This window comes from Notamacropus eugenii, chromosome 3 (genome assembly GCF_028372415.1).
Source record: "Notamacropus eugenii isolate mMacEug1 chromosome 3, mMacEug1.pri_v2, whole genome shotgun sequence".
NCBI lineage: Eukaryota > Metazoa > Chordata > Mammalia > Diprotodontia > Macropodidae > Notamacropus > Notamacropus eugenii.
Genome location: NC_092874.1, coordinates 281,802,596 through 281,818,920, shown reverse-complemented (window position 1 = coordinate 281,818,920; position 16,325 = coordinate 281,802,596). Strand labels below are relative to the sequence as shown.

At 41.8% G+C, this 16,325-nt stretch overlaps 1 protein-coding gene across 3 annotated transcripts in view; it reads left to right on the top strand.

Annotated features, from left to right (window-relative positions):
- The window catches only part of ANKS1B (ankyrin repeat and sterile alpha motif domain containing 1B), a 1,189,006-nt gene that overhangs the window by 971,941 nt on the left and 200,740 nt on the right, over positions 1-16,325 (top strand). The window contains exon 1 of one of the 3 annotated variants that reach the window (XM_072655668.1): positions 7,771-8,083. The exons of the other annotated variants lie outside the window; for them this stretch is intronic. The gene's annotated coding sequence lies outside the window, so the exon portion shown is untranslated. Of the gene's footprint in view, positions 1-7,770; positions 8,084-16,325 lie in introns of those variants that run through there. 3 annotated transcript variants of the gene reach the window in all.

Here is a 16,325-nt window from a genome sequence, read left to right as displayed (position 1 = left end):
CTATAGTCTGAGGCCAGATTTCAACTCAGGAGGATGTCTTCCTGTCCCCAGTCTCAGCACTCTATCTACTGAACCATCTAGATGCCCAAGCAAAGCCCAGATGACTGTTTCTTAGGGAAAGTTTGGATTACATGGCTTCTGAGGTCCCTTCCAACACTTAAATTCTGTTGTTTTTATCACATACTCTTGATAAGTGATACAGTGAAAAAATTTCTATGTTCTTATTTAGAGAACCTGAATTCAAATCCTAATCATATCCCTTTACTTTGTATATAATTGTAGGCAAATCCCTCTGAGTTTATTGTAGATATAAAATATAAAAGGAAGTGTTTGGACTTTGAAAGCCTTTTCAAGTTCTGATTCCATGATTTAGCCATCATGATAGGGAAATGCCTTATATAAATTCTTTATTCTCCCTACCCCAGAGCCTAGGACAATTTATTACTTACCAGAAGCACTTAGAAAATGTTTGTTAAGTTGAAGTGAAGATGAAGGTGGTACTGGTAATGCCGTAAACAAACTTGTCTCCACCCATCACTTCTTGTTCCCTTGTTTAAGAACACAGAGGCCACCTCAGCAGAATCTCAGAATCTTGGTGTCATAGAACAAGATCTTAGATTGAGAATTGGAAGGGACCTTAGAAGTAGTCTAGTCCAAGCCCTTCATTTTATATTTACAGGAAACTGAGGTTAAAGAGAAATTAAAGAACTTTCATTTGGTCATATAGCAGTAAGTGGATTGCAATGTGGTGTAGTAGTAGTAGTAGTAGTAGTAGTAGTAGTAGTAGTAGTAGTAGTAGTAGTAGTAGTAGTAGTAAAAGTAATGAGGGATATATATTTGTATGTATGTATATAAAATCTCATTTATCCTTACAATAACCTTGGGAGGTAGGTGCTATTATTATCCCCATTTTACAGATGAGGAGACTGAGACTATGAGAGAAACTTAGGTTTTTTAAATCCAGAAAACTTTGTATTATACCACTTAATCCAAGATGTTATACATTTGAGAGAGCTGAATCTCAGACAGGTTAAGAGACTTGCCCAAGATCACCCAGGAAGTAACTGGCAAAGACAAAATTTAAACCCAGGTCATTTCACTCAAAATTCGGCATTCTTTCTATGGCATCATGAATAGAAGCCCCACCACTGTTCTCTGACCATTTCATTTGTTATGAAGTTAGCCATAGGACAAGGTTTGCACTCTTGCCAAAGAAGTGGCTAGTCGGGGAATATGTAAATATTCCATTCTGTCACTGCAGAGGTTTTTTTTATCTTAGAAAATTTTGAGAAACGTAGACAAATTGGAATCTCTTGCTTCTGAAATAATTTGCTAAGGGACAAGATGTTTTAGTTCGGAGGCTCAGAGAGCAAAAGCCAGAAGATTCCCTGTCAAATTGAGCATTGCCCTTTTAATGCACATACTCCATCTTAGCATCCTCAGGTCTCTCAAGTTTTAAGTGAGGATTGATGGGCTTGGGACTTCCATTCTTTGAGAACTTGACTTTTATTGTTATAATGATGAAAGTAATGAATTGCCTCTCTTCCAAACATCTCATTTTGCATTGTAAACAAATAACATCTCTGTGCAATAGGCCAATGCTACAGCCTTGGAATAGTCATGTTACCTCTTAGAAGGCTAGTTCAATAGTCTAGGTAGGTGGTAATGAGGACTGGTCCTCAAGTGATTGCAAAGGAAATAGAGATAAAAGCACCCAGAAGATGTGCATATTTTTAAAATTAATATACCACGCTTGTTTTAGCCGTTCCCAAGTCAATGGACACAAAGATTTATCTCTAGATTTTTGCTGTTAGAAATAGAGTAACTTTGAATTATTTTCAGACATGTCTGTTTTTCCCTTTATCAACTGATGTCTTTTGTTTTACATCAGTCACTGAGAAATATATCACTCCTGCATCCACTCAGTAAGCCTTTTATTGTAAAGAACAACCAAAAAGTAAGCAAAATCAGTAAAGGTATATATCACATCTGGTAGTGTATATTCAATATTGTACACTGATAGAGTTGCATGTCTCCAATGGAAAGAAGGCAGTATAAGTTCCTCATCTCTTCTACCAGATCAGACTTGGTCATTATGATTACAAAGTGTTATATTTCATGTTATCTTTTCTTTTTGTTTACATTGCTGTAGCCAGCATGTATATTTTTCTCCTGGTTCTGTTTATTTCCCTCTTTACCAGTTAATACAACTCTTCCTATGTTTCTCTCAATTACTGAATTATCCATTATTTCTTATGGCACAATAATATTCCATTATCTTCTTTTATCACAATTTATTTATTCTCTTTCCAATTAGTGGAAACATGCTTTGTTTCTAATTATTTGTTACCACAAACAGTACTGTTGTTACTATTTTATTATATGTAGGACTTTTTTTTGCTTTGACTTTCTTAATGGATATTCCTAGTATGAAATCTCTAGGGCAAAGGTTATGATCATCTTATTCACTTTTTTTCATAATTTGAAATTGTTTTCCAGAATGACTGGATCAATTCCTAGCACCACCAACAGTGAATTAGTGCAAATAATGAAAAATATGATAGATCTTTCGGGTAGCACATACTTAGCCAGTCCTCATCCTAACTCCTGATGTCTGTGGTACTTAGGTATATACCCATAGTGCTATAGAAAGTTGTGGAGTCAGAAGAGGCCTGAGTTCACACCCTACCTGTGACACTTTATAGTTCCATGCCTACATTGAGCAAGTCTCTTTATTTCTCTGAATCTGTTTCCTTGTGAGGATAAGTTACAGAGATGATCAACTGAAATAATTCCTGAAAAACATTTTGAAGACTTCAAAGGTGTTATTTGGATTCTAGCTATATTGTTATTATCATTACTTCCTTTACTTAATTACAAAAGACCTCTCTTGTAGCCTCTCTCCCTACCAATTCCTTAGAGAAGTGAGTCACAGTAAATCTGTAGTCATTTCAGCTGAATATAATATAAAGCATTTGGCCAACATTAAAGGACTAACTGAACAGCCCTATTGTTACCATTCCACCTAATTAAGCTCCTAATTTATGTGTTAACGATCTTACCATATTGTTCTTAATATTCTAGCGAAAGATTGTAGAAGAGTTTATGAGTTTTTTGCTATTGGGTTAGATAGTGTTTTGCTGAAAACCATTAACCTTCTACGTAATAGGTGAAATTCATATCTGAGTATTGATGGGATGAAGAAAGACATCTGAATGCTTGGAATTTCGCATTATTTGGTCTACATGGTACCTTTTAGAGGAATGATTGTAATAACATTTGATACGCTACTAACAGATATCAATGCCATGTTGAGAAGGATATGATAAGTTGAAGAGCATCCAGCAGTGGACAACCAGGAAGAATAATTGAAAAAACATTTATTTGGGGAGTCTCTGCCATATAGAGAGCAATTGAAGGAACTGGGGGAGGTTCACCCAAAAGAAAAGAAAAGAACCCAAATAGCTGTCAAGTATTAGAAAGGTTGCCTTGTGCAAAAAGAATTAGTTTTGGTCTATTTGGTCCCAGAGGGAAGAAACATGAATTGCAAGATGCAATTTAGAAAAGCAAATTTAGGCTTGATATTAAGAGAAAAAACTTCCTAATAATAATTGTTCAGTCATTTTACAGTTGTGTCTGACTACTCATGACCCCATTTGGGGTTTTCTTGGCAGAGATATTAGAGTGGTTTGTCACTTCCTTCTCTAGCTCATTTGACAGATGAGAAAACTAAGGCAAACTGGGTTAAGTGACTTGTCCAGGGTCACATAGATAGTAAGTGTCTGGGGTTGGATTTGAATTCAGGAAGATTGACTCCACACCTGGCACTCTCTCTGCTTCACCACCTAACTGCCCAATAATTAGGGCTATGCAAAAGTGGAATTGGTTGTCTCAGAAGACAGTAGGTTCCCCGTCATCAGAGGTCTTCAAGCAGAGGATTCATGGCCCCTTATCTGGGTATGGAGAAGTCTGTATTTGTTTTCGGGCATGAGTTGGACAGGGTAGTCAATACAGTGATTCCGTAAAGGCATAGAAACTTGATTTGGGTCATCACAAAATGAAAATAGTGCCTGTTAGAAACTCTCAAGTCAACATTTCTTTTGTAATTTACAAAAAAAGAGTTTTACTAAAATATACCTCATTTTAAAAAGGGTACCTACCCATGAAGCAGCTTCAAGACCATCATGCTGTACCAAATGCCACTTCTATATTCATTTCACCATGGAGGAGGGAGCATGTTACAATAGAAAGTGTGATAGATCTGGATTCAGAAAACTTGGACTAAAATCCTGGCTCACAGCACTTACCTATGTGACTAACCTTGGACAGGTCTCTCAACCTCTTTGTGCCTTGGCTCCTCATCTGTGAGCTGAGAGTCCCTTTTGAAGTGAGGATTCCTTTCAACCCTAAGTCTATGATTCTAATATCCTATAATGTAAGCTCCTTGAGGTTAGAAAGACTTTCACTTTTGTCATTCTATCCCTAGTGCCTTTGGACATAGCCAAGACCATAATAAATCTCTTTTGAATGAATGAGTGACTGAGGGAGGGAGGGAAGAAAGGAGCGACAGAGAGAGAGAGGGAGTGAATGAAACTGAGAAAATGAAATCAAGCCAAAGTCACAGATGAGTGGATAGTAGAGTGAGCGGTAGAACCTCTCAGCATCCACACGCAATTCTCCAAGACTTCAAGTAACAGAGAAATTTCAGTGGAGACAGATCCCACACCAGGAATCTCTACATTGATGAAATCAGAGGTCTAACTACAATGTATAAGATAGAAGCAATTACGCATCATGAAAGAGTAGTGATCTTCCATCATTTAAAAAGTCTTAATCGGTTAATTTCTTTAAAAATCTTGATTGAAGTTTTGTACTTAGCAACATTTTTCACTTATTCATTGGTTTAATATTCTGCTTTTAAGGAAGAGACTCTGATTACTGTTAAAGCCTCTTTTTAATGATTCACGATGCTAGAGAATTCCTCAAGTCATTTTTTTCACCTTCTCATCATACCAACCTGCTTCAAGCTATCAGAGCCCCCTGTCTCTTTTCTAGAAGCTCATCAATTTCAGAAGCTGCTCTGAATCTTAGTGAGGCCTTCAGGGAAGCAGAAAATGGATTCTGCCAAGTATAGAGGAAACGTAACCCCTGGGATTCCTAAGGACCATAATTTATCCATAATTATATAGGTTTAACAAAAGGGTCCAGTATTGGTCTATCGTAAAGCAAGATCTCAACACATCTCAGCTAGAATGCATTAGGAAGTAAGAATGAGAGCAAGGCAAGTAGTAAGCTCCTAGCTCTGAAGTTGGAAAGGATCTCTGAAGTCATAGATTCTGACCCAACCTCCTAACTTTGCAGATGAGGCCCTTGAAACCCAAAGATGTCTTCACATCATAGGTCTAGAGCTTGGGGGGACTGTACAACTCATCTCATCCAGCCTCCTCACTTTCAGATGTGCATACTGGAGCCCTAAGAGGACTGAGGTCACAAAAGTGATTAAGTACCATAGCCAAGATTTGAATTCATCTCTGATTATTCTTGGCACTGCACCAGAGCTAATATTCTCCTCTTTGCCATTAAAGGACTTATTGCCTTAATTCCGAAGTTAAGCCAAACACAAGTTTAAAAAGAAACTGTATTCTGGACACTGGAAACAATATAAAGAGCTCACATTTATAGGTGTTCAGGTTTGTACTTTACACATGCATTATCTTTTGTGACAATGGAGAAGGCATTAGATTTGGAGTCAGAGGACCTGGGTTCAAATCCAAGGTGTTCCACTTACTACCTGTATGACCTACTCTCCTAACCTATCTGGGTCCCAGTTTCCTGTATAAAGTGAAAATGGAAGGGGAAGTAGCACAGCAAATTGAAATGCATTCCAAATCTGAAGTCAGAACACCTGAGTTCAAATGGGGGGGGGGGGTGCAGATTAAATGGTACCCCAGGTCCCTTCTAGCTTAAGATCCAAAAGCCTATCACAAGTTAACCTCTAAGATTCCTCCCATTTCTAAATTCAAGAACTCATTTAAACCTTGAGAGTAGAGATTATTTCCTTCCCCCTTCTATCCCCAGAACCCCTTCTCAGAGTAGGAAGCTAATATATGCTTGTTGAGTGATTATTTTATTACAAGGATCCGGTAAGATGGGTTACTATTATTAGCCCATTTTATGGATAAAGTAAACTGTCGCTCAGAACAGTCAAGGGAGTTGCCCAGGATCACTGCCTTCTTTTTTACTCCAACACTTAGCAAGTGACTTGTCCATAGTATTTTTGTTCAGTCGTTTTTGTTCAGTCATGTCCTACTCTTCTTGACCCCATCTGGTTTTCTTGGCAAAGGTACTGGACTGGTTTGCTATATCCTTCTCTAGCTCATTTACTAGTGAGGAAACTGAGAAAAACAGGGTGAATTTACTTGCCCAGGGTTACACAGCTAGTAAGTGTCTGAAGTCAGATTTGAACTCAGGAATAGGAGTCTTCCTGACTCCAGGCTTGGCTCGCTATTCATTGCACTTAGTCAGCCCTTAATGAATGCTTGTTGGTTGACTGACTGGTTTCCTGAGGGGAAATTCAATGCAGTCCTTCCTATTCCAAGTCCTGGGCCTAACAGCATCTGGGCGAGGGTTGGCTCTGTCCTTCAGAGGACTAAAACTCTGCATGTCAACCCTTGGAGCATACTGGAGGGCCCCGATCACCTCTGAGAGCAATTCGGAATGTTGGGCAGACTGCATTCGCCGAAGGGCGCCAGTTGGGTTGGGTGGCATCCCCAATAACAAGTTAAGAATAGTCGATTTCTCCCGGCCTTGCAGCAAAAACTAAGTGCTTGGCTTGGGAGGAGGAGGGGCGCAAGGGGTGGGAATTGCAGGGGGCACACGTCCTAAGAACCCTCTCTTGGCCCAACAGACTTTCCTCTTCCTCCGCCTCCATCCTCTTTCTCCTGTGCCCAGCAGCAGCCGCTGCCTGCTGAGCTGGTCACCTGGGCACTCGCGCAGAGAGCCGCCTGGCCGAGACTGTGCCGCTGCTGCGCTTGCCTCTCCTGGCGTGCGAGGAGGGGGCGGAGGAGGAGAAGATATCCATAGTAACAGAGGATGCGAGGGGCACCGAGCAAGTACCGGGGAAGGAGGAACGTGTGCGGCGGCCGCAGCAGCAGCAACAGCAGGCAGTTAGGTAACTCGTCACAGAGCCCCGCTCACCCCCCAGTCCGGTGCCCCCCATCTTCCTCAGGGCCAGGCCCGGCTGGCACTGCCAGGGGGCTCCAGTGTGAGGAGTGACTCCTCCTCTCTCCGACCACCCCGCCTTCTTCCTCCTCCCCCCCACCCCCCGCCGAAACCCCTTCCAAAAAGAGGAGAAACAATGGAGCCGGCGAGCAAGCGCTAGAGGCTGCAACCGGGGGAGGACGCTTCCCCTGCCGGCACGCGCGCGTGGATGTGTGTGAGGGTGTGAGTGTGGGTTCTGGGAGCTTGCAAGGGCGCGCGGCGTGGGGGGGAGGTGCTGGGGCTGAGCGCTGCGCAGCGGAGGTGCCTCTGGCTGCTGCTGCTGCTGCTGCTGCTGCTGCTGCTGCTGCTGCTGCTGCTGCTGCTGCTGCTGCTGCTGCTGCTGCTGCTGCTGCTGCTGGAGCTCGGGTAAGGCTCTGGCTGCTGCTGCTGCTGCTGCTGCCGCTGCTGCTGCTGCCGCTGCCACTAGCGCGGCTGGGGCCGGGGAGGGCTGTCGAGCCGAGCGTGCGTGTGCGCGCGGCCCCCGGAGGGAAGAAGCAAAGCGCGGCCGGCTGGCGTGGAGAGGGCGCAGGAGAGTGGCTGAGCCGCTCTGCTCCCATCGGATCCGGCTGGGCTGCTCTCTCTTCACTGCTCGCTCTCATTCGCTGCTTGGAGGTCGGAGATCCCGGAAAGATGCTCCCAGGAGAAGGCTAGAGAATTGCAGCGCTCACCCCCACCCAGCGCCCAGCACCCCCGCCCGCCCTTCCATGCACGGCTGCTGTGTGCGTGTAACCCCAAGGCTTGGAGCAGCGCGAGAGCCCTTGCGGATCTAGGTCCGGGCCATCCCGCCGCGGCTGCTGCTGGTCGGTTGTGAAGCTTGGGTTGGGTGAGTAGTGAATGTGGCACCATGCGTGGCACAATCCTTCGCGTTCTCCTCTTCCTCCTCCTTAATGACACATCCCCCGCTTGCGAAGATGGGGTTTAGAGGAACTATTTCTGCAACTGGGTCAGAAAAAAACGAAGACAGCAGGGAAAAAAATTAGAGGAGGAAGCTTCGCCGCAGCCCTAGTTCCTCACGTCTAGAATTCAGCCAGGCTAGCCATCCCTGCATCCATAGATCCCGCCTCTCTACTAGTCTCCCTAGGGGTGTCTTGCCTTCCCCAATTCCCTTTACCTCTACCAGCCTTTGGGACTCAGGGGTCGGCCAAAGTGTGAAATGGTCCAGCATCTTCCTAAAATGGTCTGGGTGCGTTTTGCCAAATATCTCCTCTCTGATATTTACGAAGCCCTTCCTAACCCTGAATGCTTTTTTCCGGCGCCTTGCCAAAGCGTGCGCCTCGAGCCTCCTTTAAGAGTAGTAGGAAGGAGAGCTATTGAAGGGGGAGGGGGGAATCTCAGGCGCTCTCTGGGCATTCTTAGGCATCGATGAATGGGTTGGCTCGGGGAGGGAGTGGGCATGCACTTTTAGAACGCTGCATCCGGGAGAACAGTAATAGCAACTGCTGTGCCTGCACTAGCTAACTGCTTTTGTGAAGGTTGGGTCAGCGTTTCCATTGTAAACCAGCCCACTCACGCCCACCCCCAATCTCCAGCTCCGTATAACTTGGATAAGATTTTACTCCAAAAGAGAACTTGGGAAAGCCGGTTCAGGTTGATTCCATTCCCACCCCCAGCTTGGCTGTTGCTTTCTTATTCTCGTGCGTCTAAGAAAGCCAGCCCAGCTGTTTAAAATAAATCAGGATGGTAGAGCAGGCGTCTCAGGCTTTGGATCTTTAGAGAGACTGACCCGGAAGGTTAGTCCGCGCTGCAATCCTTGTCGTCCTGTATGTATTATGAGGCCACGTTTGTGCACCTGTGAAGAAATCAGAGAAGATAGGATTGGACCTGGAGCTTGAATTCGGGGTTGCTTTGAGCATTTCCTAGCTACAAGTGTGGCTGTGAGTTATCAGGAGATGTGTTAGTAAAGCTTCTCTGGAAGCCTTGAAAATGAGCTAGATTCTTACTAAAACGTAGCCTTCCCAGAAGGGAAGGAAATGGATCAGAGCGCCTCCAAGTTCCTTCTCATCCCCCATTCTGTAGATTCAGGAATGGATGTTTCCCAAGGATGTGGCAATGCTGCCTGTGTTTATTTGAGGTCAGGACCCAGCCTGTTTGTGTCTGTCATATTTATGAACAAGCAACAGTCTCTATATTAAGTCAGGTGCTCTAGGGACCCTTCCTGACATCATAGATCAGAAGCGTTAAGATCTCCGCTGTCAATAAGTCATGCAAACAGGAGTGCTTAGAGTCACTCCTGACATTGGCATAATGACTCTCAAAGCCTCAGATTTATGGAGGGGGAGGTTGGGGGCGGGGGGAGGTTGGACGGGAGGGCGAGGAGAACCTACCTGGTGCTTCTAGCTTAATGTGGAAATTGAAGCTGATTAAAGTTTGAGCTCCAAACATTTAGAAGGGGGGGGGGAGAGAGAGAGCTGTTATTCTATAGCTTCATACATACCAAATATAATGACTGGAGAAGAGAAAGGAGAAACAAATTTTTCTTCATAGAGGAAAACTTTGCCCTACCACATATGATCAGCAAGTCTTCTTTGGTTAGAATGCAGAGGAGAGAAAGAGGGGCTGCGTTTTATCAGCTTTAGCTGTTTTCATTCAATGTGGGGTATCATTCTCCAAGTTACTTAGACTGCATAGATGAAAGTAACAGTCCAGAGTCAGACCCTCACTAGCATCAGCTCCATTCAGCCTTAGACTCAGGTGCTTTCCTCAGAATACTGAAGTGTGCAAAGGACAATACAGCATTTTATGAGAGGCTTGAGTGAGGGATGCATGTAAATGCTGATTTTCAAACTTTATTATGAACATATATATTCAACTTGCCAACTGAATGAATATAACTGAACAGTTATTAGTGTTCTAACTAGTCTGCATTCAGTTGAGTGACTGGCCTTTGGAGAAGGATGTTATATTTACTCTCTAAACTATAACAGTTTGTTAGGGTTGGGATGTTTCTACAAAGGATTTGCTTTTCTATTGAAATGTTAGAGCTTAAAGTCACCATGCTTTATGTGAAATAGGGCAAATTCAATTGTAAATTATTCCTGGAAAGGCATTCCCAATAACCCTTCAGAATATTGTTACTATTTATTTGGGCATCAGAGAAGCAGTGTGATATAATAAAAGTCCTAGCCTTGGCACTAGGAAAGTTGGGCGCCTTGAACTTGGGGGATTATTTAATGCATCTTTATTTTCTCTAGCTTTTACTGGAATTTAGCAGGTCCTTCTATTGTGAATGTAAGCAACAAATATGATTCTGAGCAAGGATCTGTAGACTTCAGCAGACTGCCAGAAGGGTCCATAATACAAAAAACTTAAGACTCTAAATTGCAGAGAAGGTGTCCACATGCGTTGGTAAGGAGAGGGACAAATGTCCTCACCCAGGAGTTCCCTACATCAACGTAATCACTAGGGAATAGATCTCTTCCCTATCTCTTCTCTTATTTGGGTATCAGCAGATGTGGTTTATAGATAACAATCAGTGAACTTATATGAAGACAGTTTCTCCTCGCTTCTAAATTTCTGAGGAAATGCATTCAGGAATGAACCATTTTAGCGTTATTGCCACATTTGCATCATTAACATTGGCTTTAAAAGCATTGAGACACCTTAACGCCCCTGTTTCTGGCTAGATACTGAAACTATACCCTTTATATGTCAACATATGTCATAGTAGCATCCATCAAACTAGTTAATGTCCCAGCAGGAAAAAACAATTTGCAACAATAATTAAGAAGTAGGTCTGCCCTGACTGAATCCATTAATGGCCATGAATAAAAGAATATGCATTTGCATTTGCGGAGACATGTTTGAATTTTACACATCTTGTATTTTACATCAGGCACCTAGGATTAGTCAACATGTGAGGGGTGGTGAACACTGATACCTATAATCAAGGCATAAGGTCTTGCTTAGACTAATAGTAATTATCCTTTAAAGGAGAAGTAGAGACGGCTTTCTAAATCATCAGTATGTTCCTTCTTCTTCCCTGTTTTGGACAAAAACCAGGACGAGAGTGAAGATGTGTCCTCGGATGTAGAAGCAGTATCCATCAGTAAACCTTGGAATAAATGTAGAATGCATAAGTACTGCCAACCTAGCAAGTTTTTTAAGTGAAAAATTGCGTAAGCCACCATCGCCTTCATTGTTTGTATTGATATCTGCTGCCTTTAAGAAGATAATTTCCAAAGAGCAGAATTGTCAATAAATTTAATCATTTGCTTGATCAAGGACACTGACACGCTTACATTTGTCCTCCCACAAACTGTCAATAACACCATCTTTCAGAATTCCATTATGATACACACCTATTTTTTTGTGTCAAGAAAAGAATTTTTCCTATAATGTTAATGTGGACTAGAAAACATTCATTTAATCCAGTTTTTGTTCTGTCATCAAGAAAATGTAGTATGATTCTTGGAGAAATTTCCTTTTCTACCAGCCAATATCAACAAAAGACTACATGCCATAAATTTTAGCCAGTCAAGATCTATAGCTTTTTTTCTTAGAAAAACTAAGGGTGTGTTATTTGTTTACCTATAAATGCAAGTACAATTCTAAGCTCCATAGCACCGTAGGCTAGATATGAGTCTACTAGGGTTCTGTTAATCCTTATCACTATTCCTATGATACAGCCTGTTGTAGGACAAGAGTTTCCTAGTTTGAGAAAAACTACAAGTTCCAGTTCTGCCATTCACTAGCTTTGTAACCCTGCACAAATCATTTAACTTTTTACCAATGACTAAACTTTCTCAGTTTTCTCATTTGCAAATGTGCAGTATTGGAAAGATCTCTGATTGCACTGATGACAGTATCCATTCCCTCCACAGATACAGATTGCAGCCCCTTTGTGACCTTGTAGACGATCTTGGAAATTGCCCTGCTCTCCAGATTCATCACCTTGCAGCCACACTGGTGATGAGAATCTCCAAAATAAACTAGATTAGTCCTTGAATAGAGACTATATAGTCTATCACCTATGAGTTTGCTCTATCCCTGGATACTTCTCACACTGGAAATAACCTCTGCCTCCTTTTAGCCTCTTTCTTTGATTGACCAGTTCCTTCCAGAATCTCTATCTTAAGGAGAACATCTTGGCCATCTATTATTTAGTCTTCTCTGTGCACTCCTGACTCTCTGGACTTTCTTTAATGAAGTGCCATATCACTTCACACACACACACACACACACACACACACACACACACACACACACACACACACACACACCTCTGCTTTGGTCTTTTTCTTGTGTTGTTTTCCTCTCCCTTAGGATGTAAGCTCATTGAGGGCAGACTTTCTTTCTGCTAGTGTTTGTATTCCTAGTGCTTAGCTCAATGTTTGACCCATAGTAGGTGATTAATAAATGCTTCTTGACTTGTTAATTGACTTGGTCCATATCCAAAGTCAGCTTTGTCAAATGTCAATCTTCAATAACAATATTTGACCCACCTACCTCCCAAGGTGGTTGGTAAGAATGGGATTTATAAACCTTAACTCTTAATTATGAAGCATTTTATTAGTAATTTCTTAATATGGGAAAGTGGGAGAAACAGTTTTGAATTGTAACAGACTCTAGAGATCACAGTCCAACTGGATCTTACAGATGAAGAAACTGAAGTTGAAAGACAGTTTGTCTGAAGTCAAACATTGAATAAGTAGCAAGACAAGAAACAGATTCTCCAAATGATGTTGTCTGCCAAAAATTGTTACTGACTACAGAGACGTTATCAGAGTAAAAAGGGACTGATCACAGAGGCATGGAGGTGGAATAGATATCAGAAGCCATTTAGTACAATCACTGAATTTTAGAGATGAGGAAATAGACCCCAGGGAAATGAAACCTATTGTTGAGTTCTTACTCAAAGTCTTCTCGCCATAGTTGGATCTCTCAGAGTCTGCATCCCAGTCCATCCCATCCAGTAAGATGTAAACTTCTGAGAGGCAGAGACTTGTGAATTGGTATTTCCAACACCTGGAAAATTGTCTGGTCTATAGTAGATCTTAAGTCTGTGCTTGCTGAATAAATTGCCATAACCTTTGACAACTCAGAGTCGACTCTATCCATATCCGAGATCTAGTCCATAGATCCTGGACATAGACTGGCTCAGAGTAGGGCTTCAGTGGAAGATACTGAAGTGTTGGGACCAAAAGCCAAAGAGAGCCAGTATCTGTAGAGGGACACTAGAATATTGGTGAATTGACTGACCACTGGGTTGCATGAGGCCTTATTTTTACATAGGTTCATTAATCATTGATATCTCATCCATACCTACAATTTCAGGCCATAATACTTGTTTATTTGGATACATATTTGACCTGAAACAAAGTCACTTAAGAAAGTTGGTCGACCAACTTTAATGACATCATAGGATCATACATTGAGAGCTGGACAGGATCGAAAAACCCTCCAACCTTTCTCATTATGACTCCCACTTTACAGAAGAGGAAACCGAGGTCAAGCCAGGCAAAGCAATTTGCCCATTGTCACAGATAGTAAGTAGCACAAGTCAAGACATCACCTATGATGTCACAGGTCCTCTTTAAAAACAAAGGACCAACAAGAAAAACAATGATTTTTACAGTAAGTGGTCTAGAATCTCATCCATGTGGGCTCCCTCCAGGGATGCAGGTGGCAAGCCATACACATCTTCCAATCCCCTGCCATTTTTGTCTCTGTTCTCCCATGAATAGTCCATCCAGCCTGGTGGAGTCCTTCCTCCAACTTTCTCTACATTGAATGGATACAGATGGAGCACACAAAGCCAGGTGTGGCTTATCTGCCCATACCAAGGTTAATTTCTGGCCTGAAGTTATTTAAAATGACCAATCAGTAAAACACTGTATCATTTATATTCTTTGATTTTTCTCATCAGGGCAGGGTCAACCTATCTCAGACAGAGGCAAGACCATTTTGTCAGTTATTTTTAGGTTTTCTTTTGGGGGGAGCCGGGGCAGGGTTTAAGATTCATTTTGAAAGTGATTAATTCTAGACCCTCTCTTTCTCTTCTTTGCAGATATTAGTTAGCAAATTATTTTATAAATCAGTTGTAATTTCATTGGTTTAGAAAATTTCCCATGTAGAAACTCCAGCCATGCAAGGAGAGGAACAGGGACCAGACCTATGATTTCACTGGTACAAGGAATGTACAGGGAATCCCAGATGAGGACACCCCCAGTGCAAGTCTGTACCTTCTCTGTAACTTGTATTTAGGAGTTCTTCCCCTTTCCTGTGTCATGCCTGTGCGCCATGGCAGTCTGATGAAGCCTCCAGACCCTGTCTCAGACTAATGTTTTTAAAATACATAAATAAAAAACATTAAAAATAAAATGGATAAAATATACAAAGAAAATCAATTTTATGGAAGTACAGTTATCCAAATTTTTTTTTGTAAAATTCATGGATACCAAGTTAAGAACCTTGTTTTAAGAGGTTAATTGACTTGCTCAGGATAATACAAGTAGTATATTTCAGAGGCAGGATACGCATCTATCAAATGCAAATTGTTGAATATATGTAATTATAAGAATTGTCATTTACATAATACCTCAGTGTTTGCATATCTAATCATAACCAGCATATGTGTGTGCATGTATATTTATATATTATATGTATATGTATGTGTGTGTGTGTGTGTGTGTGTGTGTGTGTATATATATATAGTCCTAATTTAACAGATGAGGAAACTGAGGCAGAGAAAGGTTGTCACTTGCCCAGCATCACACAACTGGTAAGCATCTTGCAAAGGCCTTCAGCCATCAATAAGCATTATTAAGCACCTGTTATGTACCAGCCATTGTGCTAGGTACCTGGATATACTAAGACAAACAGAAAACAATCCCCTATCCTAAAGGACCTTTTGTCGAGGAAGCTAACATACAGTCTACTTAATCGCTCTGGCCTCAGTTTCCATATCTGTAAAAGTGAGAGGGTTAGACTAGATGACCTCTAAGGGCCCTTCCATCTCTGATTCTATGATCCTATGTACTTGTACAAGGTGTCCCAAAAACCTTAGTGCAGTGTTGATCTTTAATAGCCTTATGTACAAAATGGATGCAAGACAATTTGAGAGGGATGGCCCTAGCAGTGGTTCAAGAGAGATCTTGTAGAAGCTGGTGCTTGAAGGAAACTAGGAATTCCTGGAGGTGTAGGTCAGGAGAAGGAAATGTATTCTAGGCAGAGGGAATGGGGAACAGGGAGGCATGGGGAGAGGAGATAGAGTGTTATGTATGGAAAGGAATATCAAGGTCAATTTCGCTAGAGTTGGTGAATGTAAAGAGGAGTGATGTTTACTAGGATACGAAATGTACACCGAGCTTAGTTTATGAAGGGCTTTAAATATTGAACGGAGAAATTTGAATCTCCCCATAACATGAGGAAAGCATCACTATTCCCATTTTATAGGTAAGGAAACAGGCTGAGTGGTCAACTAACCTGCCTGTGTTCCCATAGCCAGTAAACGTTGCAGTCAAATCATAAACTCAGATCCTTCTCAACCCCAAGTCCGTTGCTTTTCATTCTACAGCATGTTGACTCTTACGTAAGGACATTTTGCATCTGAATTTTGAGGGGAAGGAGAATAGGAAATCTTTTCCCCACACTTGTGTAAAGCTGTATGGAATTTATAATGGTCAGTTCTTAAGGATTTTCCCAAGTGTTGCTGGTTACAGACTGGCTGCTTGTCTGATGGCTGATACTTCTCAGAAGCATTTTCTTTCTTTCTTTGTGTCTCTCTTTTTCTCTCTCTCTTTTCTTTCTGTCTGTCTGTCTGCCTCTTTCATTTCTTTTCCTTCTTCCTGTCAGTATTTCTCTTTCTTTTCTTTTCTTTCTGTCTTTCTTTCTTTTCCTTTCTTGTCTTCTTTTCTTTCTCTTATCTTTCCTTTTTCCTTTCTTATCTTTTTTCTATCTGTCTTTCTTTCTCTTCTTGGCATTGTAGGATACTACTGCTCACTCTGGAGAGTAGCCCCTCCTGCACATAGGGAAAACTTCATTGAAATCAGTGGGTGCCACAGGCATAAACCAGAGAGGAGTTGGGCCATATGTTTGGAAGGTATTCAGTTCTGTGGTTCTAGTAA